Source organism: Amblyomma americanum, chromosome 5, assembly GCF_052857255.1.
Source record: "Amblyomma americanum isolate KBUSLIRL-KWMA chromosome 5, ASM5285725v1, whole genome shotgun sequence".
Taxonomy (NCBI): domain Eukaryota; kingdom Metazoa; phylum Arthropoda; class Arachnida; order Ixodida; family Ixodidae; genus Amblyomma; species Amblyomma americanum.
Window position 1 is genome coordinate 111,399,023 of NC_135501.1, and position 26,191 is coordinate 111,425,213.

General features: G+C 47.2%; 1 pseudogene; it reads right to left on the minus strand.

Moving 5' to 3' along the window:
* Positions 1 to 432: 432 nt before the first annotated feature.
* LOC144134119 (glucoside xylosyltransferase 1-like) lies at positions 433 to 21,973 on the minus strand (annotated as a pseudogene).
* Positions 21,974 to 26,191: the final 4,218 nt, after the last annotated feature.

The window sequence follows — 26,191 nt, forward strand, 5'->3', positions numbered from 1 at the left end:
GAGGAATGTGCCAAGTGCGCCAAGGTGATATTCCATAATGCGAAGAAATGCAGCAGTGAAGGTTCTAAGGTGCTTGCACGTAGCATCACAGGTGGAACGTGCCACCACTGATAAATAGCCTAGCAAGATATCGCTAGCTGGACACTGATCTGTTTCAGTTTAAGCTGGCAAGCACAATACAGCACGATGACAATGAAAAAACGATGTACATATGCCTCACCCTCTACACAGCAAGTTGAAAGCAACGGAGTATACCTACTCTTACATTACAGGTTGACGCGGATTCTTGGGCATAACGTCACAAAAGTTCACCCCGGGTCAGAACACATTCTCACCAGATCTATCACAAAGCAAAATGCACCTAGCCTGCGACACCATTGGCTGTGTTGGCCTAACATGGATGGTTCTTGCCCCTAAAGACATCAGGCTTTGTCAACGCAATAAAGTGTTCAGTGGACAGCCACAAAACTGCTTGGTCACTTTGCTGGCAGCCGCAACAGTCTGGGTCTGTTTGCGAAGTAATCGACGGTGCGCGCTGCCACCTCCCAGTGAGGAACTCAGACCTACAGCGCGTGTCGCGGCTTCCCTCCAGGCCCAGCCTGAGCGTGGCAAGCCTTCCTCCAAGTTTTCCCCGAGCTCACACTGGCCCATTGCTTGGTAAAGGGCTCGGAATGCCGCCTCCGAGTCCTTGATAAAGGCCCTGCGTGACCCGTGAACCACAGCAGGAGGTCCGCGAGTGCAGTGGGCTCCGTACATACAGTGGTCGGGCCGGTAGTTCCACCGGCATGAAAATAAGAGTAGTCGCTCGGGGTGTGCGCTGAACAGAATGTTGAGAAGGTCCTGGTCACCCCAGGAGATGGCATGGCTATAGTTGTGCAGCAGCGTCACCAGGCGGCTCTCCCAGCCAAAGTCACGCATGCGCGTCAGGTTCATCAGCATCACACCAGAGTTGACACCGAGTGACTGGTAGAAGGGGGGCCGGGCAAAGCGCCGGTACCAGTTGGTGGCATAGTCTTCACTTTCTGGTGCCAGCGCTGCCAAGTGCGAACCATTCGTGAGTGCAAAATGCCCCCGCAGCTTCTCAATGGGGCTCAAGAAGAGGACATCGGCATCCACACAGATGACTGCATCCACTTCTGGGAGCATACTGGGGAGAAACAGACGCTGAGATGCACATGGCTTGAAGAGGGTCCGCCAGTTTTTGGCATCCGGCTCAGGAAATTGCACAGGTTGTACCTAGTATCGAAACGCATCAAGACGCTTGGGGGCCATGAAGAGATCGCTTTCAATAGAATCTCCCTGTTCTCATCATCGGCAAACAGCAAGAGCTCAATAGGAACCGTCGTGAAAGCCACCGCAGACTTGAGGTTGACAAGAGCCATGTTGAGCAGGCTGTTACATGTGACCACCACTAGCTTGATGGTCTCTGCCAACAGCTACTCCATCATCGAAAACGCCGCTTCCATCTTCCGTCTTCGTGGTAACGTGTCGTCCCGTCGTCCGTGTACTACATCGTGGCCGCTCGTGCCGACCGCGAAAAGCTTGACTCCGCCCCAGCAACCTCTATCAATTAGGAGCTCCCGCGGCGCGCCGTGGCGAAGAACAAAATTATGCAGCAGGAACATCGCAACTTCGCGGGCAGTAGCTGCAGGAAGGGCGGCTGTCTCGGCATACCGGGTGAGGTGGTCGACGCCGACGATAATCCAACGGTTCCCATAAACTGTACAGGGAAGCGGGCCGTAAAGGTCAATGCCAACGCCATCGAAAGGACGTGTCGGGCAAGGGAGTGGTTGCAATGGGCCAGTCACACGAGGAGCGGATGTCTTCCGCTGCTGACAGTCGATGCAAGATCGGACGTATTTACGTACATAGGCCTACATGTTGCGACAATAGTAACGCTGAGAAAGTCTTGTGAATGTTTCAGCACACCAGCGTGCGCACACTGAGGGTCGGTATAGTAAGAGGCGCAAATTTGAGAACGTAAATGGCGGGGAATCGCGAGAAGCCACCGCCGACCATCAGGCATATAGATGCGGCGGTATAGAAGGCCGTCCGGGAGGGCAAAGTGCGGATCTTGACATCGTAATGTCCTTGAAGCCGCTGCGTTTTGTGACGAAGACACGGCGTCTATTAGCGAAGAAAGCCACGGGTCTTTCCGTTGCTCCGCAAGTATATCAGCGATGGTAAGAGGCGAAAGCACGGGATCTGTCGCCGAGGAGCAGGCAGCGTCGCTGGGAATGGGAGACCGAGACAGAGCATCGGCGTCCATGTGCTTACGGCCGGAACGGTACGTGACGCGGATGTCAAACTCTTGAAGGCGAAGAGCCCATCGAGCGAGGTGACCGGATGGATCTTTAGTTGACGACAACCAGCAGAGCGCATGGTGGTCCGTGAAGACGTCAAACCGGCGACCGTGCAGATAGGGCCGGAGTCTCGTTAGGCCGGAACATTCCTTCTCCGGGACGGAATAGTTAGATTCATATTTGATGAGCACGTGACTCGCATACACGACTACGTCATCTTCAAACCCATCTTTTCGCTGATCAAGACAGCTCCGAGGCCAACGCCACTCACATTCGTATGGACCTCGGTAGGTGCTGTTGGGTAGGGGCTGTTCGACCCAGCACCTCCACCAAGTGAAAGGGGGGTTTGTGCACAAATAGATCAGGGGACAGAGTTCACGGCGGGCGGCACAAAACGGCGAGCAGGACGGCGGGCAGCGCCGACGCCCAGCGCAGACGCCCAGTAGTTGTTGTTGTTAGCCTATCAAAGGATGGCATATACCCACACTGGGGGATCGGCCAAGAATCGGGTGCTATTCACCTGAACGCAGTAAATAAAAAGGAAAAGCACGTGGGAGCGCAAGACCGGTGAACTATTCCTCATGACGCCCAGTACAGAACCAAGCGACCTCGTGCAGCGCGGCGACACTTCTTTCACCGGCGCCTCGTCTTCATCGGCGCTTGGTCAATGATCTGCCTATGCGGTATAAGGCGCGGCCGTCATAGTTCGCTATATATATATATATATATATATATATATATATATATATATATATATATATATATATATATATATATAAAATCACCAAAAATTGAAGAAACATAACAGGATTTAATTCACGACGTTTCGGCTGGAGGACCAGCCTTTTTCGACTGTAGTACAGAGTTTGAAACACGCAGTTTTTATAGAGAATGCGCGAGGTACAAAGTTTACAAGTTTACAGCAAAGCATGAGTTCAGAACACTAGGGGAAAATTAGGGGAAAAAAGGAAAGAAGAGCCATTGTACAAGACTTGGAAATATCCATTCAGACAAGGGTTGTGGCAACACGAGAGAAATCAAATACAATTCCTAATCAATCCTTAGAAGGGCACTCCGTACACACGCATACAGATACAGACAAAAGACAAGGCTAACAATGAATCCAACACCAGAAACGAACTGCAATGAGTCGAAGTACAATATACCGCAATACAAATGACCATTCAGAGTAAACAATTCATCAATGTATGAAGCGAAGACCGACATGACAGCAAAAATATGGGGGGGATAACAGCCAATGGGTGACAATATAATACAATGCGCGACAATACAAGATTACAATAATAATAAAAAGGGGAAAGGAAATAGCAGTAAATGTGGGACAATGCAAGTGAAAAAATGAAAACACGTCGGAAGCTATGCTTGTTATGCATGCTGCCGCCCGTTCTACGAGTCTGGGATAATTATTTGTGATAGTCTGGGATAAATATTATTCTAGGAGTCTGGGATAACTATTTGTTACATCTATTGAGTGTGTAAGCATGATAGCCGGCCTACTGTTTCGTTAATGCCGCTCGAGACTGTGTTAAATTTGTGAATCAGGTACGATTCACAGATCTCACGGTCATAATTTGTTTTGAACCCCGATTGGAGTACAATAGCTGTAAAGTTATCGAATGGGTCCGCAAGGTTGATGACGGGTTTTGAAAGTGGGAGATTTGGCTGTGTCCGCACATGTGATCTGTGGTTGTTGATGCGAATTCTGAATGGTGTAACTGTCTGCCCTACGTACTGAGCTTTACAGGTGCCACATTCCAGGAGGTAGACAACATTGGCGCTGTCGCATGAAAAGTTACCTTTTATCTTAAATGAGAAGGATGACGCTGTGCTTTTAGCACTGGTTGTTGTTATCATCGGACAGAGTTTGCACCTAGGTTTATTGCATGGCGCGGATCCTCTGAAGATAGGTTGCCGATTGTAGACGATGTTATCATATCACGGATGTTCCTTGCGCGCCTATACACAACACGTGGGGGATCAGGGATAACTTCTTTAATCTTTTCACTCTGTTGAAGGATGTTGTGGTGTTTTTTAAGAATTGTGCTAACATTGGGCATTGAAGCCGAATGGGTAAGGACCAGATTGACTTGATAGTCCGGGCGTGGCTGCTTTTTGCCATTTATGAGTTCGCGCCGGTCATGCTTTGAAGCTTTCTTGACTGAATCGTCGATGACAGACTATGGGTGCCTCTGTCGTGCTAGGTCCACACGGAGTTGCTCGCAGTTTGATTCAAAGTCTCCTTCTTTAGAGCAAATCCTACGGAAACGAAGGGACTGACTGTAAGCGATGGATGTTTTACAATGGCGAGTGTGACTGCTCTGGTAATGTAGGTACTGGTGACGGTCGGTGGGTTTTCTGTAGACTGTTGTCTCAAGTTTGTTATTCGTGATGGTCACCTGGACGTCAATAAAATTCATTGTTGAGGCTGAATGCGACGAGGAAAACGAGTGTTAGGATGAGTGCAGTTGAAGTCCGAAATAAACTTAGTGAGTTTTTCTTCACCATGTGTCCAGACCATAAATATGTCATCGATGAATCTTCTGTAAAATATTGGTTTAAAGGGAAAGTTGTTGAGGAATTTCGTCTCAAGCACAGCCATGAATATATAAGCGTAATATGGTCCAATTTTGGTTCCCATTGACGTTCCACTTATTTTTATTTTTATTTTTTCTAAGTTATTTAACTCAAGCATCAGTTTTAACATCTCTGCAAGTGTGCTGCCGTCAACCGGTTGTTTAGATTCTAAGCGCTCATAAGCATAGACGACTGCGTAGATGCCATCAGCATGCGGTATATTGGTGTACAGCGAAGCGACATCCAGGGTCACTAGTAGGGAATCATCTGGAATGACTAAGTCGAGAATTTCACTCAAAAAATGGGTGGTGTCCTTAACATAGGAAGGATATAAGGAAGGGATATCCCTGATGAGGCTGTCGACATAACTTGAGTGTTTTCAGTAGCGGTCCCAATTCCAGAGACAATTGGTCTTCCCGGATTATTTTCTTTATGAATATTTGGAAGAAGATAAAAACATCCGGGACTTGAATGTAACAGAATTAGAGCTTTTGCGATCTTGTCCTCAATTTTCTTCTTTTTTGCCAAACCTAAAATACATTCTGAAACTTTCTTATTATACTCTGGCGTAGGATCAGTAGGGAGAGCCTTGTAAAATGAGGAATCACTTAACTGCCTTTGGGCCTCATCAAGGTAATCCTTTTCATTCATAACTACGATGGCGCCACCTTTATCCGCTGGTTTTATAACGATGTCAGATCGGCTGCTTAGAGCCTGCAACGCATTGCGTTCAATCATTGTGAGATTAGGGCGATAAGAGCGTCGTTTTTGAAATTCGGAAAGGATATCTTTTTGCACTGCCTTTATGTATAAATCTAGACACTTATCGCGCTGCGGAGGTGGTGTCCAATGAGTAATAGATCGAAGTTTTGGACCAGGATCTATTGTTTGGAGGCGACCGTGGTAGTATTCTTTCAGTCTAAGGTTTCGGGAGAAATTATCCAGATCTTTGTAAAGTTGAAGTTCATTAATTATACCGCTAGTGGGGCAAAAGTTGAGGCCCTTGGACAGCACCATGCACTCATCGTGTGACAAAGTTACTGACGAGAAATTAACAACATTGTTTGGTGTAGATTTGGTGACTTTTAAGGTTGATTGACATGCGCCTGAATTGGGTGAACTGATTCTTATCTGATGCAGAGGTTGGACTACCCGTTGAAAGGAGCTGACAAATTTCTGATTCTGACGAATGGAGCTGCAGAGGAACCCCATCCCGAAGGAACTTCCTCTCTCTTTGAGTTAGGAGTGAACGCTGTTTCTTGTTTAGAAATAGCTCTAAAAGTGCAGTTTCCTTATCGGTCAGATGAACGTCTTTGCGTAGTTCAGCTTCCTTGAGCCTCATAGCGTCCAGACAAGATTTATCATGTTGGATTACAATATCCATTAGTTCTCTTGATGCCTTCCGAAGTATTTCCTGCCAATGGGTTTTTAGAGGAAGTGATAAGTCTGATGTGGCTGGTTCGAAATATATTCTCATGCCTTTCTGAATGATATTTGCATGGCTGTACAGGTCTAAGGTTTTCACAAGATGTTCGTATCTAGCTCTTTTTTCTACAACCTTTCTTAATGTTAAAAACTTTTTCGATACAGAAGTTTCAGTCAGTTCACCTTGGTTTTTAGCAGATAGTCAGTTCTTGGATGAATTTTCGACGACGTCCTTGTAGCTCCGCAGGGAGTAGCGCGGCTTTGGCTCAGGTGTCCCAGTGGATGGATTCTGCGTCGGTGGCGGTCTGGGCGTTTTGGGAATGCCGTGGGCATGGTCAGACCACGTTGCTTGTGCCCTTCTAGTAGATTTCCGGAGCAGGATCTGCTGGAGGTGACCCGCTATTATGGCCACACCTTCAAAACTGGGATGCAGGCCATCTGGGGCCATTACTCGTGCAGGTGGAAGCCACTCCAGCCCATGGTCCACGTAAAAGACTCCTCTTGTGCGCTGGCAGTGCTTCGCGGCTATGGTATATGTGTATATGTGTATATATATGTATATATAATCAGCACCACTCGTGCGCGCAAAGAGGAATACAGCTGAAGAATGAAATCGTCCGAAAAGCCGTCGAAAAGATACAGCACGCACTCTACACGCCGTGAACACAAGGCTTTAACATTCTGTTTTATGCTCCAGAAATTAGCTATTGTCCTGCTATATATCTTCTGTCCGTGGGCGCTGGCTTTCGCTGAATTCTGATAAGCCCCCAAGTAAAACCAAATACCTACGAGTGTTCATCCAGGCACAATTAATGCAGACATACAGGATCTTCTACAGGACGAGCTTATTGCAAGCATATTTGCCTTCCTCCTGTGCCGGAAAATATTGCTTCGAGAATGGAATTTGCTGATCAGTTCTGGCTGCATTCAAGACGATGCAGAGCTACATTCGAGAAAGCATGCACCACCTCAGTGATGCACCGTCTTTGTCAACATTAACCGAGCAACGGGGTGTTGCTTCTTAGCCCTGTAGCGGCGCACTTGGGTCAGCCCATAAGCTGTGAACCTGGGTGAGGTAAGAAGACTGTTTTTCCCACCTGTCCACACATTTCGGTGTATAGGGACACCGTACCGACTCCACTACAAGGTTAAGAAGCGAAACCCTGCTTCTCTATCACTTTTGACAGAGGGGCACATGGAGCATCATTTTAGAGAGGCTTAGCTGTCGATTTGTTGTGCGTTGCCATTAACGCCTCCCAGAGAGATGCAATAGCCTTTCTAACCCAGATTCGAGCGTATGCTTTATAAAAAGGGTCTGTAGACTTCGTGTAGATTTCTTACTGTTCCCTTCCTATAGGTATTTCCATTTGATAATTCGGACCCTAAGCCAAGTCTACTAAAACTTTATGACCATACATCGATACATAATCCATACACCGTCTATAGCAATTTTTCTGTATAGACTAGTCATTAGGCTTTGTCGATAAAAATTTATACTTTATAGAGAAATCTATGAATAGTTTATACAGTACATAATTTTTTTTTAACATATGCCCGATGAGCGTCATCAGTTCTTGTCATCGGCGACTACAATTTTCATGTGATAACTTAAGTGGTCAGTACATCCCACGGCAGAAGACAATTATGTTTTTTTACACGAGTGCAGAATAGTCGACATGTCGTTATAGAGGTGCCTGCATCATGCAATGTAAAGACCGCAACCAACTTATCAAATCTCTCCTCGGATCATAAGGCGGCTATTACAACTACTGACCATGGATTAGTGGTATCGGTGGAGCATAAATGGGATGGAAACGGGATTGCACCTCCATGGCTAGCACTCGCCATTCTCGTATTACCACGTGTGTAATCGCCAATAATTTTTACTACCACACTAATGCGAATGTTTTGTGAGGCTTCGTATCTTGAATATAATTTACCTGCACGGTACACAGCTGTAATGGCCAGAGAGTTGGTGCTAAGCTTCCGCTAAAAAACCAACTCACGCAGTCGCAGATATACCATAGCAGGCACGCGTGATACAGCGGAAGAATCTACCTCTTTCTAATTGTTGAGGTAACTTCAGAAAAGCTTTTTTTAGCGAATTCCAATGGAAACATCGTGTTGTTTATCAGTTCAGGTCTGAACAGATCGCACACGAAATTCAGTCAAATAATAAAGCCTCTGCGCAGAGCCAAGGGGCAAAGCGGCGTCAAACAATCCGACTATTGTGCCGCCCCAGAACCTAAGTCATGATTTAGACCGCTTGCTCACTCTGTGTCCAAAGAGACCGATGTACGCACTATTGCTTCGCACATAGCCTGAGTCGCTTTGGGACACTAAACACCGTAAAACCAGTCCTTGCAACATGTTTCTTCGGATAGATCGAACATGCATGCATTGGTGGAAGGATTCGTGGCAGGACAGCGAGTAAGCGCATTTCATTTGGAGTCGCACTAAGTCGTTAGTAATATCCATATCAGCTTTAAGAATTTAGAAAATGCGATTACCTTACTACGCGCGGCGTTGGCTAAATGGCTAGCGCGCTCAGCTACAACAGGCGGAGTTCCCCGAGTTCGAACCCGGCCGTGGCGGCCGCATTTTGATAGAGGCGAAACACAAAAGCGCCCGTGTGCTCTGTGGTGTCAGTGCACGTTCAAGATCCCCAGGTATTCCAGAGCGCCTCCACAACAGCACCTTTCTATTTCTTCTTTCACTCCCACCTTCCTCCCTTCCCTTACGGCACGTTTCGCGTTTCCAGCGAGATATGTGACAATTACTGCGCTATTTTCTTCCCTCAAACACAAAAACCGTTTATCACCCTCGCCGCTGAGGCTCAGCTGATTTTGAGTCATTTCATGCACCATTCGAAAACCGCGCTTTTGCGGGAGGGCGCAGAGCGGCTTCGATCAAATCTCTGCATTCCGTGACGAAAGTACCGCGCGACACTCAGCCCTGCCTGTGCTGCAGTGCTCCCCGCTCTGCACCACTTCGTTGCTCCCGCGCAGACGTGGCAGAGGATGTCACGTTGTCGATGAAAAATACTTGGAGTCAATGACTGAATCAAGCAAACATGAAATACGTTTCGGAGCCCGTCCGGGCTCCTTGTTCACAATGAGGCGGACAAATCAAGGAGGCGCATTTTCAGCGGAAAATTTGTGACGTAATGACTGGCAATAGATTAGTTGCATGGAGGAGGACTTTATTGGTAAAGGAGAGGTCTGCGTGGTTGTCTGCCTGGCATGCTACTCCAGGATTAGTGCATGTTTTCTGCATTGTTGTACATGGTCCCGGTTGTTCATTGGATGAAAGATGATTCCAGAAGCCGCGTTGTCAGGTTACGTTCTCTGGCTGCAATTGTTGCGTTGTCCCAGTCACTCTGACGTCCTTATTTATGTCCGTGTTCAGCAAGCGCACTTGATGCGATAGTTTTGTTTCTGGCTGCCGCGGTGGATGAGTGGTTACGGCGCTCGGCTGCTGGCCCGAATACGCGGATTCAATCCTGGCCGCGGCCGTCGAATTTCAGTGGAGGTGAAATTCTAGAGGCCCGTTTACTGTGCGATGTCCGTGCACGTTAAAGAACCCCGGATGGTCGAAATTTCTGGCGCCTTTCACTACAGCGTCTCCCATGGCCTGAGTGGCTTTTAAACCATAAACGAAACCAAACCAGTTTCGTTTTTGACTGCGCGCTGGTTTTCCTTGATTCGCCGTGTGGTAAGTTGGCCGTCTCGCGATGTAGACCTGGTTGCAGCAGCCACAAGGAATCTGGTAAACACCAGAAAAATTTATATACGGTAGCCGGTCCTTAACGTTAACGAGCATGTTGCGTAGCTTGCAGGCTGGTGGGTGTCCAATGTGCAAGTCATACTTGGAAAACACGCCAAGACGAATTTTCTTTAAATCTTTGACCACCTTGTTATTGCGTCACGGAGTTCAGGGATTTAAGAAGAGTTTGGGGAAGATCGATTTAGGGAGCGGACTGAATGTTGTTCTATGGAAGGTAAAATATCCCCTTTCAAGAATCCTGGATAAGGCTGATATCGTAAGGCGAATATACCGGCTTCGGCCACCGTCATAGGGTTTTAGTTTTGGAGAGCCCATGTGAGTGTTAAAGCAAAGCTATTAAAGCAAAGCAGATCTAGAGGTCGGCCAAAATTAATGCTCTTCATTTGCTCTATTACAGTGTACTTAGAAGGGCAAGGAAAGCTCCCTCTAATTGTTGGCTACGGCCTGATATGTAATTAGCGTCTCTACACTGGGGACATCCGGGTCTGAGACCCCCTCCCCGGCTGGGCTGATAAAACCTCAAGCATACTGGTGAGCGGCCTCGTTCCATGGAACACCCGCGTTTGAGGGACGCACACCAGATCTACTTCCTTCAATCTTTTGGCATCGTACGAATAATTTTGTATACAGCGGCGGAGATACGGACCCTCGCGAAGTTTCGAAGGGATCCGTGGATTATTAGATGTCGAGGAATTTTGCTAAAACGTTTATATTTCCAACAAGTTTTTCTTGGAAAAAAAACCTGTCGGTGCGACACTGCCGTCGGCCAGTATCACTTGCGGCAATCGCGCAGTAAGTGCTGTCTATTAAAATTTGTCTCGAAGACCACAATTTTTTTCCATATTCAAAAAATTGGACACTTCATATGTCCTTGGCAGAAGTAGCGAAAAAATTGTCTCAAACTAGGGAAAAAGAGAAAACACTAAAACAGTTATAAAAGGGGTTAAGGAATTGCAAAAGAACATAGAACAGAGCAGGGAAAAAAAGGAGGATGGACCACGTCAGAGGGGTCGGCTTTCGAATACAACACTTCATTTGTTTCGCGCCTGGTGCTGAAATAGCATCAACATAGGCACTGGTTTTCCCACTGCAGCTTTTGCTTGCTGAGAAATTACTTCTACTTATGGCCAATGCCATTCAAAAAGAGTGAAAAGTGTCGCAAGCATACATCACATCATTCATACAAAAGGGGGGGGGGAGTGCGTGAAGAGAAATGGTTATGTATACATCATTCAACCACATGACCTGAGAGAGAGAAAAGGAAAAAAAGATGAGCTGGGTACAAAATGCAGCTAAGTTTTACAAATCACGCAAATCTGCTGATGACTATTAATGTGCCAACGATAGCACGAGTAGTTAACCAAATTAAATCCCTGTCCGATAACCCAATTTCTTTTGCTGCCCTCTTAGTACCCGTACAAAGCAGCCCACGTGCACCAAACGAGAGGCCAAGGACCTTGCAGCGCCTGTTTGGTCTAGCTACAACCTCTGGAAGGGTCCTATACTTGTCTCGCTAGTGCTTGCTCATGCACTCCAATGTCTCGGTGTCGTAACCTCAGGTGACCACCACATCTAGGATGTGCGTGCAGTGGGGCAGCTCAAAAACGATATCGGGCTTGAGCCGAGTCCCCGCACGGTCTGTGATTAGTTCTTCAGTTGACACCAGTACACCGGGATGAATTTCTATCGGTTTAGAAGCAATGGCATTAGTGATGGGCAATTCTGGGGAGGTGAACGGATATACATTTGCCGACGATGTGGGCTGCAGTTTCAGGTTGGTACTTGCAGCATGTGCAAAGCCGACTTGATGGATCTGATGACTTGTTAAATAAGAATCTGGTGGGATACAAATCTCCTCTTATCAGTCTTTTAGGATCTTCTACCCAAGTTTGAGTCTTTTGTTTCCTTATGTGTATACCGGTCTTCCCAGTCTTCTCTTACATCTCACATCTGAAACATCTGAGACATCGTGTGGGACACTAGACGGTACAGGTGGTCCCTCTCGTCCCCCAGGCACTTCTTTACAAAGGTGTCCACCTGATATGACCCCAACCTCTGCAGCCTAGCACAAGCTTTCAAAATGAACTCCGGTCCTAACCGGCCAAGCTGTAAAACGCCAAACCCCCCTGGTTATATGGTAGATGAAGGACTATGTTGGGATAAGACATTGGCAACTACAGTAGCCTTTTAAAGTCCATACGGGTGTGGCGATCCAGATTTCTCCCGCAGGCCTTAGCAGCGAGAATGCTGGATGTTGCATATAACAATTTTGGAACCAGAACACTGGTTAGACAACAAAGCTTTTGAAATGGTTTCAACTTTTTAGAGTTCAAAACAGCCAATTGGTGATTAATGACATCGGGTAAAACCCAGGGTGGCTAGTTGACAAAACGATCAACGCCCAGATAGCAGATGGGCTCATTACAAGCTTTTGGTTTGACCACCGCACCCTCGAGCCGAAGCTAGGGAATGCGGTAGTCAAACCACTTCAGCTAGTGGGCATCGTAACGCCACCCAAAATACTTTGTATTAGATGAATTAAGCGTAAGACCTAGCTTAGAGAAGCACTTAATTGAAACATGCAAGTTTCTCCGGAGCTCGGCGAGGCTGCTGCCGACAAGTACAATGCGGTCAGCATAGGCTAATGCAGGATGGATAGAATCTTTGATGTGAAGCCCCAGACCGGATCCGTTCAGCTCATGCAGCAGCGTATCAAGCGCTAGATTGAATAGGAAGGGAGACAAAGGGTCCGCCTGCTTCTTCCCCTCTGCATGAACACGCGGATCCCATCTGTGACCCCCGCATATAAAAATGTTGTCCTCTGCATTGAGTACATATCTTTAACGGCCTTTAGGTATGTCGGCCATGCACACTTTCCTGCAGGGCTGAAAATAGCGCATGACTAACGCTATCGAATGCTTTGCGCAGATCACGAGAGGCGGCATAGAAATCTTTTTTGTGCGTCTCACTCCATTTCATTAGGCCCTGTAGCAGGAGTAGGTTTAATTGGTTGGAACGATCATCAGAAAACTTCCTCTTCAGAGGACGTAATTTACAAGATGAAGTGAAACGACCCAAAAGTAGCCTTGAAAAAAGACGAACCAGACCGAGCTGATAATTATACGCCTTAAATATGCCGCCAACGCTGGGATGTCACGTTTCGGAATAAATACCGTCCTGGACCTGCGGAGGTTTTCGGCAAGGCAGTGTACTGAGACGTTATTCATAACTAATGTTATTATGTAGATACGTATTTCCCCTAGCTGAGCCACCGTGAGGCTGTCTGGTCCACGAGCAATGTTCTCGCGCATTTCCTGATAGCAAGAAAGCACCTCACCGGAGGATAAGATTGGGGCCTCCGATGGCAACACGCCAGGTTGTACCCCACCCTAGGGACCTCCGGAGATTCAGTCTGAAAGAGGGGATCATATTGGTCGTGAATCTCAGCAAAAGAGATTTTATGGCCATCAACATGGCTCATTTTGAGCTCGTCCAGTAAAATTTTTTGCCCTTGTTAAATAGATGTTGATGGTACTTTTAAAGCCGGCGGTGGAAACTTTTAGCCGACTCATTTGGACGCCGGAAAACCGGCTCTACCTTCTTCTCCAGCGTTCTACAGGGCTTGAGGCTTATTTCAAAACGATCATATAAGATGGAAAAATCGGAGGCAGCGAGAGGACCGGAGCAAAGATTGGTGGCTAAACCTGTTTTGTGGAGATTGTATCGAGCCAAGCAGTCTGACCTCCACAAGATCAAGGGAAGGAGGGTAATCGGCGCATTCCTCTTCGCCTCTTGGTGGTGTCGGAGAGGGACGGGTGATGGGGGCAGGGAGGCAATAGGAAGACGCGCCGCCACGGAGGGGTGAATCCCCGAACGACGACGATGCTCCCGCTCTGCCTCAAGCCTATGCCTATATTTGTCGCTTTTCCTCAGGCCACGAATGACGTCCGCTGACCGAATCTGGCGGAGAGCAGCAATGGCGATGTTTTGAAACGCTCTCCAGGGGGCAAGTCCAACTCCAAGTCAATGATTATGTTGACCGCCGCATCGGTAAAATTAGCGTGTGATGCAGCCTTAATCCTGGGTGGCGCAAGCCCAGCATTAATAGTTGGTTCCTCGACCATTTTAGACACAGGCGCCGTACCAGCCACCCGCCCAAGTCGAGCTGCTAGCGGTCTTTCCTCCCCTGCACAGGACAGGAGTGCGGAGGGTGCCTCCCCAGGTTGGGGCTGTTTTCAGGCGTCCTCAGTTCCGAGCACTGGCTGTCCTTTTCAGGGTGGCCCGTATTCGGTAAGGGAGAATTGTTTCCATCCACCTCCACCCAAGGGCTACAAAGAATACTGTGAAAGGAATCGTCCGGAGAATATAGATCGATCCTACAAGTGCTTACAGAGTGTGCAGACGCGCCAGTAATATCTACACCCGACAGTTGAAATGACGGGGAAGACGATGACGACAGGCTCCCCTGTCTCTCCGGCAAAAATAACGATTTAGGAACAGACTTCTGGGCATCACCTAAAGCACCCCGGGCAGAGTTGGGAAGGGTGTCTGAGATCTTACACATTACGCAGAATTCAATTGGTCGTGCGCAGAAAAAACCGCCTGCATACCCATCTGACTGGCTTGTTATGGACCTGTAGGTAATGATCCTGCAGGCGTTGACAACTTAAATTTATGTGATTGCAAGTCATGCATACAACGGCAGAAGGTGGGTAAAGCACGTCTATTACCCCATGCCTGTGAAGAGGAGGCAAAAGTCCATTATGCGCCTTCGTATGTTCCGAAACCGGAGAGGACCTAATCGCCTCGTCAGCAGAAGAGAAGCCTGCAGCTGGCGGGCGAGTAGTGAGTGGGGAGGGAACAGACAAGTCGCTTCGACCTGAACTTGCCTTTGAACTGGCAGACTCGGGGGCCAACCCGAATGCCTCGCCTTGAGAATGTTTAGCCGACCGCTTGGCGCACTGTATGTAATGTGATGCCAGGCTTGACGCCTGCAGATGGTTCTTGGAGCAGAGTGGACAATTCCACGTCGCGTACAAGTCGCGGTCAGAGTGGTAGTGCTTTGACAAAGAAAGCAGGGCCCTCAAAGCCGCATAAATTGCAAATGTGGGGCTTCGTAGGATAAATTCACTGTAAAACTTTGCTAGTCATTGAACAAGGAGAGGAAGTACCACCCTACAGAGACTCCGAAAAGCCACCACCATCGGTAGCTAAAAGTGAAAAATATGTGAAACTTGTATTAACATGCCTACAATGGAATATAGATTGCCGGGCAGGGCACAGACTCCGCGAACGGCCATGGGGATAAAGAATAAGAGCAGCACCTCAGCTCTAGGCTGCCTCGCGACTATCGCACGGGCAGCAGGGTGACACGGTGCGCGCTGCGGTACCCCTGCAGGAACTCGTGTGGAAGAAAAAAAAGGAAAAAAAGGGGCCGTGCATGTAGCCGAACTCACATCACCGGGACGAGCAAGCACCAGAGATAGCTTAACAGGCAATCGCGCCGTGCCAAATCGGGAAGATATTGGAATACATCCATGGCTTTAGGTGCCACCGTGTTTGCAGCCGCCTCCGCGTGGTTGCCAGTTCGCGGCCGAGCTAAACGTGCGGACGAGGCAGGCTTGCTCTGAGCTCCCTCTAATAGTTGGCTATGTCCTGATATGTAATTAGCGTCTCGCCACTGGGGACAACCGGGTCCTAGACCCCCCCGCTCGACTGACAAAGCCTCAAGCATACTGGTCAGCGGCCTCGTTCCCTGGAACACCTGCGTGGGTGAGACCAACACCAGATCCACTTCCTTCGATCTTTCGGCATCGTACGAATAATTTTGCATACAGTGGCGGAGGTACGGCGCCTCGCGAAGTTGCGAAGGGCCGTTTTTCAAATCACTGAGGATTAGATGACGAGGCATTTGGCTAAGAACTATAGTTTCCCCGCAATTGTGGAGTTAGGTGGCCCCCCTAGGCAGTGTTAGTTATCGTGGCTTGCTGTCACCAAGCAGAATAAGCGTCGAGCCTCGCCGTACTTGGCCACGAAGGCGCCTGACGGCGCAGCAAGTCACGCAAATGTTTGCACACGAATACCTCTTAGTGAGCGCTGCGGTACACTTTGCGTGACTTGCCGCGCCGTCAAGCGACTTCGTGGCCAAACATGGAATGTTGGGGCCTTGGGGGGAAATTCCTTATGAAAAAAACGAAGCAGTGCATGACTAGTTAGTAATAAAGGGGCTAAAATTGAACTAAAATCAATAAAAGCACAAAAAATCTAAAAACTAACTGTAAAAGCTGGCTCAGTAATCGGCCGCAAAAATAAAAGCATGGGTCTGAACAGGAGATTACTGGCTTAGAATCACTAAAAATGACTAAAAATCACTAAAGATTGCTAAATGTCGCAAGAGGTGTCAAGCGACCTTCAGGTCGCCAGCCGCGGGTATCGGCTAAGCATACTAATGCTTTCTACTATAGTCCTTGCAGAGTCCATCCAAGGTCGGCCTTTGTAAGACCAAGGACTTCGCCAACCTTGGCGGTGTCCCTGCAGAGCACTGACGGGGCCCCGAAGGCCTTCCCCCAGAACTTGACCGTCTCACCCGGGAAACGAGGGCGGAGCTTCTAGGCACACATACTCTTTAGGATACCCACATTGGTATCCCAGGTAAAAGCGAAGTCTACTACATGGACAACCCCGCCCTTCCGAACAGTCGTGTCCGGGCGTAGTCGGGAGCCACTCGGGGCTGTGAACGTTTTCCCACGTTCGATAACTGCAGTGGGGTCTTTTCCCAAGATCATCCTCTCGACGTTCTTTGCTATGAAATTATGGCGCTCAGTCCGTGGTAGAGAGATGGACTTCACTCCTGTAAAATATGGTACACTGTTTTAGGAGCGCGCCCGCATAGGCGATCGTCAGGATTTTCCGAATGGTTCTCTTATAAAGTACTAGTTGTGTAAAGGTTGGTAGGCAACCGCAGTGCCTTTATCTTATAATCATTTTTTCATCAAAGCTGAGTCATAGGAAAACCATGAGATTGCAGAAAACTGACCCTTGAAGGCATACAGATCTTTTTTGGAATATTTTGCCTCCAGCTTCTTCCTCAATCGAACTGACCATTTTTTGATGGCCGAACTAAGATCCTTGTGAGATGTGATCCCTTCAGGAACGCCAAGCTGCTGAGCAATTTGGTTAAAGAAAGCCTTTAGGACGTGTTCGACCAGAATGTCTACAAAGTGGTCTCCAAAGTCGCCTTTAATGTTAAAACGTTCCGCATCAGCATACACGGCACTATCGTCCCCTCAATACGTTTTACGTTTTGCTTAACGTCTTCCGCTTTTCCTGACGCTCCACTTGCATGATCTTTGGGGTAGGTTTGACCCGAATGCGTTCCCGCATCTCTGTGTATAATTACCTGGCATTAAGGGTCCTCGCCCTGTATACTCAAGCTTCGAAAATTTTAGAGCCCCGTATCAGTCAGCCTGAGCCGCTGCTCTTGCGAAGTCAGGTGTGCCTCAGTGAGCTCTTCAAGGGTGTTTAATGAGCTCAGACCTGTACATGAAGATTGCACAAGAACCGGCGGCGCCTCGCTGGCCGGCGTAATACCGTCGGGCGGACTCTTGCGTGTCGGCACACCTGATGTAGGCACTCGGTAACTTCGAGCTACTTACTGCGTACGTTTCGGCTAATTGCAAAGTAAGTCTTTCGTCGCTCCGTTTCGCTGGGCTTTCCTTCATCTTCGTCACCACTGACACGGCGCATGCTCACAGCTGTGGCAGCTGTCTCGTCACGCTGTGGCTGCGACGACACCGCCACGCTGAAGGCTTTAAAAGATACCGTAATGTAGCTATCGCTACAAAAACCTGATGCTAATACGCGTCCGTCTGCTGCACTGTTCACTTTCATTTGCTATTACTAGACTCCTTAATATGCTGGGGTACGCAAGTAAACGTACGTGGACGCAGGGTGCATACTCTGGAACTCTACTCGTAACTTGTAGGAATTTGAACTCAAGATTTCTTTGCGATTTCAAACATCTTTTTTTTAATGCTGAAGAATAGTTCTTTGGCTGCTAAAAAAATCGTGGCGTATGGCAGCACAGATGAGAGCATAAGCAGAAAGGTGTGCTGGAGTCTGTCATGAAGCTCAGGAGAGCTCGATCCCGGGTCCCATTTGGCAGCATGTCCGAGTCCTTGGGCTGAAGAAGTACTGAAACATAAATTTGGGAAACGAGAAAAAGCAGGTTCAGCGGCTATTTTACGTAAACTTAATTACATACTGACTAGGTCTGAAGAACAAGAGGTCAAGATTTGGAGTACATTACGACGAGCGTAAGGATGAGCCTTTTTGCTTAGGCCCAACACGTACTTTTCTCTCGACGTCGTCCTTTAAACACCTCAGGTCCGGCCCATCCAACCGAGAGTGGCCAACAAATAGACAGGGCACATCCCTGCCAGGATGAAAGCCAATCACAGAAAAAGCGAAACATGGTATGGCACAGTAATATTCTAGCAGGCGGTACTCATTGCCATGACGTTTACGAGGGAGTTGTTGCGGGCTAGTTGGTATAACTTTGCTGAAAAGGGAACAGCCCGAACACAGGACGAAGAGAGGAACGTACGAAACAGGCGCTTACTTACAACTGAAGTTTATTCGAAAGGTGTACACACATATAAATACTCTCGCGGCAAGCTGTCAGCTGAGTCAACGTCAGGGGCGGTGTAGAGCCGGATAAAAGCGATGAAATCTTAAAAGGTATAAAAGTTACGAACGTTTTGCCAAGAAACGATGCCTGTGGGAAGTGCCACATGAAAGAAAGCAAACAAGATGCAGGTGAAGGATGGAAGATGGGCATGCGGTAAGGTTAAAAACGGGAACGTGGCTAACACTTGGTGTAAAATAGTTAGAAACTTAAAAAGCGAGACAAAATCACTCGTCTAGATAGGCAGTCTCCTTAGACATCAGGTTGATGGATGGACTACACACGTGTCGTCCCGGATTTGAATTAAGCTTCATGTATCTCGCGTGTGAGCTTTTCGTGATCTTTTCAAGATGTTTGTCTTGTCCAGGGCTGGCACGCAAGAGCATTTCTTCCAGTGAATGGGCAAGTTGCTGCCTGTGCCGCTCTTGAGTGAAGTCGAGTGTCCCATCAGACGCTCATTGATACATCTTCCTGTTTGTCCAATGTAAGACGCATCACACGATAGCGGTATCTCGTACACAGTAAGTTACACATGGTTTTAAAAATGGCGTCTTGTGCTTAATCTTTCACGCGCTTTTCGGCAGATCTTCTTAGTTGACTCGTCTATATAGGCCTGCTAGTTTTTTAGGCGCCGAAAAAGCCAAGTGTATTCCGTGCTTCCCGGTTATTTTCGTGAGTCTGTGGCTTGCTTCGTGTACATAGGGAATTACCGCTGCTCTTGACCGGTCCAGGCTGCTGTTAGCTCGATGGGAATGGCGAAGCTCTCGAAGTATTTTTTCTGCCAAGCTTTCAAGGCGCGTGAGTGGGAACCCCCCGTCTGCCAACCGTCCGACTTGCGCCTGGAAACTGATGGAGATGCAGTGAAAGCAAGATCTTTGCAGTGCGTTCCTGAGCGCTGATGTGGCAATGCTGCGCTTCACAAGTTTCGAGTGTGCTGAAGGTTAGGGCAGGAGGCTTTTCATTGAGCGTGGCGCGTATCACCAGCAGATGTAATCTGGTGTGATGTTGAGGATCATATTAAGGAACCTAAGTTCATTGTTTGCCGGAAATACTGAAGTTAAAGTGTTCCGGTGTTGCTAGCTTGTTGGCGGCGTTCGGTTTGAATAGGATCAGGTAATCATCCATGTTCCGCGTTATCTTGATGGCCCCGTAGTTGGTTAGATTAGGCAGTAATCTCGTCTCATATTTAGCCAGTAACAGGTCGCTAAGCACAGGTGCTAAGCAAGACCCTATACACACGCCATCCTTTTGCTTGTAAAGGGTCCCATCAAAGCTTACTGCAGAAGATTGAAGGTAGAGCCGAAGCAGGCCGAGGTACATGCTGGCACTGATGCCACAGCGGTCATCGTGTTCAGTGATAGGAGGTAGGACACAGACAGGGTATTTATAACTTTAGATCACACGGCACTGAAATACCAATGCACACACAAAACAGAAGACACAAGACAGTACACGAAACCGAGAAAGCTTGTAATACAAGACTTCCTCTCTTGAGGAACCGTGAATCTATATAGAAGTGAAAGAACACTTCAAAAATACACGCAGTCATAACAGCGACAAGAGGGACTGAAATGCAAAGCTCGACTGTGCAGAATAATTCACAATAGCTTCTTGCTCACAAAACAAGACAAACCTTCATGTAACATTTGTGGAAACGAACTAGCATTCAAATTTTATTCTCAGGCACGAATTTTTAACAAAACTAAAACAAAATATTTTATGCTATTTCACATCGAGAACATTCTTTTTCACTCAGTGCTGCTCTTGGCTGAAAATGCTCTTCTTGATTCTTCACATTTTTTCGCATTTTCTTTCTAAACCAAATGTAGCAAATAAACTACACATTTAAGAATGCTTTGCTCATTAACCAGAACGAATATTTAACTGTGATTTATGATGGACTTAGCTGCTTTTGAGCCGTTCGAGCATTTCAGGGCCGTTCGAGCATCCCTCATCTCAAAAGCTACCTACCAGGTGCTCCAGCAAGGTCAATTGAAGGCTGCTTTCCAGCACGGGCACTTGGAGAGAAGCTTTTGCCTCTGATGCGTTTTTCGTTGGTTTCTGAGATCAGCAACCAGCCTCCCATGATTTTTGGAAATTGAACATTACATGTCCAGTGGTTCTAAAACATGAAGGGGGTTTTAATAAAGTGATTGAAAGACCCAGAAGGCCATAAGGAGCAGTAGTAGTGTACAGTGCGATACTGGCAATGCTCTTTTACACATCTGTACAAGCAGGCGAAACATGCTGAGGAATCTGAGTAAAACATGCCAACGATAATGTCGTGGAAAAGTTTACAATATTCGCTGACTCCTGTAGCCTTACCTACAGTTGTAGCAGGCATTTCTTGAAACAAATGTCATGATGAGTCAAGTACACTATTAACTCCAGAATTACATGTATAAAAACATGTAAGTACATGTACTTCTGTTCATTTCAGTGAATGAGGGAAAAAAAGTGGAAACGTCAATAAAATATGCCAAATTCAAAAGACACAACAGGCCTGCATGAAGTGAAGTTTTGCATCAAACATTTTTCGCCAATGGCCACTCATTACCTCTGCAAATTTTCTTGGCTCTCCTTAGACACTTCAGCCTGGCTGATAGCATAATAGCACGGAGAGTTGAGCTGGTTGGTGCAACATTCTCAAACACAGCGCAGCGAACAAAGGACAAGCGAGTTGACGGGAAAGCGCCGACTATCACCTGCTTGATTATTGTAACATTTTTTGTACATACATGCGTTGCTCAGACAACGAAGTGCGCCTGTTCTCAGATAAAAACATTCATAACAACCAGATTCTTCAAGATATGCGTTTTTGAGGAATTAATGATAACCGAAGGGGTGCTGACGCACGTGTCAGAATTGTACAGGCCTACTTCATTTACAAAGACTCTGCTCATTCACATGAATAAGGCTGCAACCTATTAGAGACCAAACGAAGAACGGAAGGCCGGTTGCTCATGAGGAGACAGTACCGAGGATGGGTCCAGGGCCTATTTATTTATATCGTACTTTTGCAGACGCCCGCTGAGGCAATGAGTAAACGGACTAAAAGTCTAAAACACACGAGAAAAGTGCTAATACTAAAGTACGTGTCAAACTGGATTGCAACCATATAACCGTTATCTATACTCACCTCAGAGCAACAGCATACCTCTTCGTCAGAGTACGCCATCAATGATTTCTCAACGTACGACTCAACCTCGGTCTTTTTTTAGTGATGCGAACAGCTCGTCAGAGGTGTTTTTGAACGCGAGTAATCATCGCTGCTCGAGCTGGAACAGGAGCTTTTCTTTGAATTTGAGCTCCTAGTCCAGGTACTCTCAGTGCTATTGTTTTCCTACGACAACGATGGTTGTCAGCTGGGTCAAAGCTCAATGTGGAAATGCACCTCTCTAAAAAATAGATTAAAGGAACACGTGGTATGTAGTGCAAATGATGTTCCTTCATGACAGCTGTTTATAAGTATGGTCGAGTGGTAACTATTTAATGTAACAACCTTGAAGCTGTTGAGTGCTGTTGCTCTGAACCCAAGACAGCGGTGTCGTTGGCAGCACAGGACTCAGAATTGGCAAGCAATGTTGGCGTCCTGCTGACGGGCTGTTGCGACTGGGTGATCCCCAATGCTGCCACCACTGTTGCGAGGTCATTATCGTCGCAGCAGAGGAGCAGTGCTGCCGGCAGTCGGCGACGCATCGACGCAAGGGAGGTTAGTACAAGAAAGTCGGCGCAGGAGCAAATGAAGGGACAATTATATAAACTTTTTACATGGCAGTAAAACGGTGTTCAGCAGTACGACTGACAGCATGACTTTTCGAGGCGGGCTCGCTCGAACGCTGTTGCTTGTCCTGTCCTCTTTCTCTATGCTTGATTCTTGTACCTTCGGTGGTTGACGACGATTGCATCACCCGCTCCGCCAGGAGGGCGACTCATCCGCGGCGGTCCGCGCTGTGCCAGGCAAGCTTGGAGAAGTCTATGCGAATTGCGACAGGGCTGTGGGCAGTGAGGTAAGGTTACACTAGGCCGATCAGCTCGGCGCTTGGAATCAGGATGGTTCCAGTGGAACAACTTGCCGAAATAGCTTTCAAACAAAATAGCACTGAACTTTTTGAAGAGTTCGCAGTCTCAATAAAAGCTTCATTTGAAGCCACCCTTTGTGCGGCTGGAGTTAATGTTACCTCAAAAACAGTATCTTTAAATACTCATTTCTATCTAAGCCCTCACTTTATAATCAACTAAGATCTTCATGAATGTGAAGGGGAACGCCTACCAACGTGCTTGATGTTTCGCTCCCACATCTTAGTGCTGGTAATTCTGTGAGTGCTTGAAGATATGTCTTAGGCAATGGTTATATGCGTTAGGAAGGCAAATGCTTTGCAACTAAGTATATTCTCGGTTGGTTGAATTATCATATTCTAGATATACACTGCTTCGAAGATTTTTGTTATAAAAATGCTTGCACTTCCCCAATCCGTGTCCTGCTTTTCTATAGCAGTATGCTGGCCAAAAGCATTTGACGATACCTCCTAATTCTTAATCTCTTTACGGTGCTGCTCAACCTCTGCAGTTTCCGCTTCCACCCGTATACGCATAGTCGCAGCCTGCGCATGGTGTACTGCAAATTGTCCGGGAATTTTTCTTTCGCCAGGCGCCTTCTCACATTGACTAGGGCTTTGCCGTAACTTTTTCATAATTAAAATGTTCAAATATAAATTCTTTATTCTTGATATCAACACAGTACAGAAGAGCGCAGTACTCTCTTGACCCCTTCGCCGTATTCACTTGGTGTAATTATTTAACGTACAGAATGCTAACTTGGGAACACCAGTGAAACAGCTGGTATGAATACAGCACAAGGAGGCTTGAACAACGCATCTGTGTACGTGCACATCTGTTATGTGCGTGAAGTTGTTTCCTGAAAATGCTGAACATCACTCCTTTCATCCCGGTGCTCGACCTATGCGAGATGGAGTTGCACAATTCACATATGCTGAAAGCAAGCGGTTCTATATCGCTGTCGACCATTGTGTCATTTTCCCCCCACTGTTCAGCCTCAACTTGCTGTACATGCGCAGAACACTTTTGCCAGTTTTAATGCCTCACACACGCAATATGTCTAATGGGAGCATTTGAACTCCCGGCACAATGCAAAAAAAAAAAACTTTTGTTTCGACTTTGAACATATCAGCGACTCTCAATTTTATAGTACGGCACATGTCCTTAACCAGAGCCGAAAATTTCAGATGTAAACTATATGGCAGCCATTTTCAACTCAGATGATTGACCAGTGAACCCACACGCAACAGCCTATTTCCATAGTGTGATATTACATTCCAACATAAACACAAATATGTGTTTTATAGCAAGACATTGGCAATACGCTGCTGGCCATCGAAGCTCGTGGTTTCCTTATCCATGGTAGCCGCCGCGGTGGCTCAGTGGACGTTGCGTTCGGCTGCTGACCCAAAGGACGCGGGTTTGTTCCCGGCAGCGGTGGACTAATTTCGATGGAGGCGAAATTCTAGAGGCCAGTGTACTGTGCGATGTCGGTGCTTGTTAATGAACCCCAGGTGGTCGAATTGTTCTAGATACCGTCACTGAGGCATCCCTTATAGCCCGAGTTTTCTTAGAACGTTAAAACCCCACAAACCATGAACCTTATCAATGGTCTGTGTGTGTGTTCACTCGCCGGCATTCTGTAATTCTCATCTCGTCTACCATGAGAATAGCATGTCTGTCGTTTGTTAGGCATCCCACATATTCCCATGCATTCTGCGTACTATGCCTTTCAGCAGCTTCATCCTGTCTCGGTATATATGGGGCAAACCTGAAGCTCTCTATTGTATTAACAAGAGTTCATTCCCAAAGAATTGAAGCCCCAAGCTCCCATGCCCCATTTTAATCGTGAGACTACAAAGACACAAAATCCGAATTGCATGGTCAGACCAGGCGTTCCCGACAGGCGTATATATATTCGCATTTATATCAGAGAAGCTATTTTGTTGCGTTCAGGACCTCGATGCACAAGGCGTCGTTTGTTGCTGACGCCAAGGGTCAAAGGAGGATTCTTGCCGGTGATGACCAACCTTTTTTAGATCGTCTGGATTGGTCTTCAGCCTGTTATGGACGTTGTACCTTGGTATGTAATAAGGGAGTAATTACTCATTGGCATCCACCCGAACGCAGCCATACGGCTTCAAAGGAAAGCTATACAGCTTTCTCAGAAACTTCGTAGTTCAAGAAAAAATTTGTCCGCTTTCGGGGTTCGAACCCGGGACCGCCACTTCACCGGAGCAGTGGCTCTACCAAATGAGCTAACCGGAACGGCAAGCTAATGGTAGGGCGAGGCGAATTGATCAATAACCCGAAGTGGGAACAGTGTCGGTCTAATACTTAGCGGAATCCCCCAAGGTAGAGTAAATTTGTAATAGGGGAGGAATTGCTCATTGGTATCCATCGCTAAACATTTGCATCTTGTTTTTAAAAATTTCGCTATACATTTGCATGTGGTTACTGCTCACACGATAGCAGTTTCTTCATGAGCCGCTTGTCCTTCCGTGATATCTGGTAAACCAGCGGAAAACGTCGTATATTGTTTCAGTCGCGCCTCAGCAAACAAAACACCACGGACAACGCAAGCCAGTTGTCGTACGAACCGTCGCCACGTGCTTTAATGATCGCAGTAATAGCGTAACAGTCGGGGCCACGAGCGTGTTCTTGACCGCTCAGGGTAAATGAGGCTCGCAATTTACGTGGGGGAGAGGAGGCGAAATGACGGCCCAATCGGCATGTCCTCGTTCATGATATCCGCTGCTTTTTTGAGGTTCGCGGTGTGCATAAATGTGGGACTGTGCTATTTCAGAGCCGGCACTATGTAGAATGCAACCCCTGCCACGGTAATGTCAATGGCAGTTGTAAGAACACGTGTGCCAAAACTGCTAGTGCGCCCATTCCTAGGCAAGGCTCTCTACATCTTCGATAGTCTTTTGCGGTAGAGCCAATTAAGATAACAGCCTAAGGAGGTGATGTTGCCCCCGTGCTTTGGTTGCCGATGACCTTTTGAACTAGAGAGAGAGAGACGGAAAATTTAATGAAAGGAAACATGTAGAGGTCGGCTGGCAGTAAGGTGACCCTGCCCTGCTACTCCACACTGGGGAAAGAGAAAGTAAAAAGAGATTGAAGGTGCGAACGGAGGGTGATGTCATAATACACGTCTAGAACCACTTTTTAACTAGCTTAGCATCTTTTCTTTCGGTCCTCAAATTTTGGGTCGTGTCCTGTGCAGTAAGGAAAATTATGCAATTTTACTCCTGAGCTATGGAGGCCTCGTTTCTCTGTTGCATAATATAAAGGTATAAAAAGATTTTGGTCTTCATAAGGTTGTAGATGACTC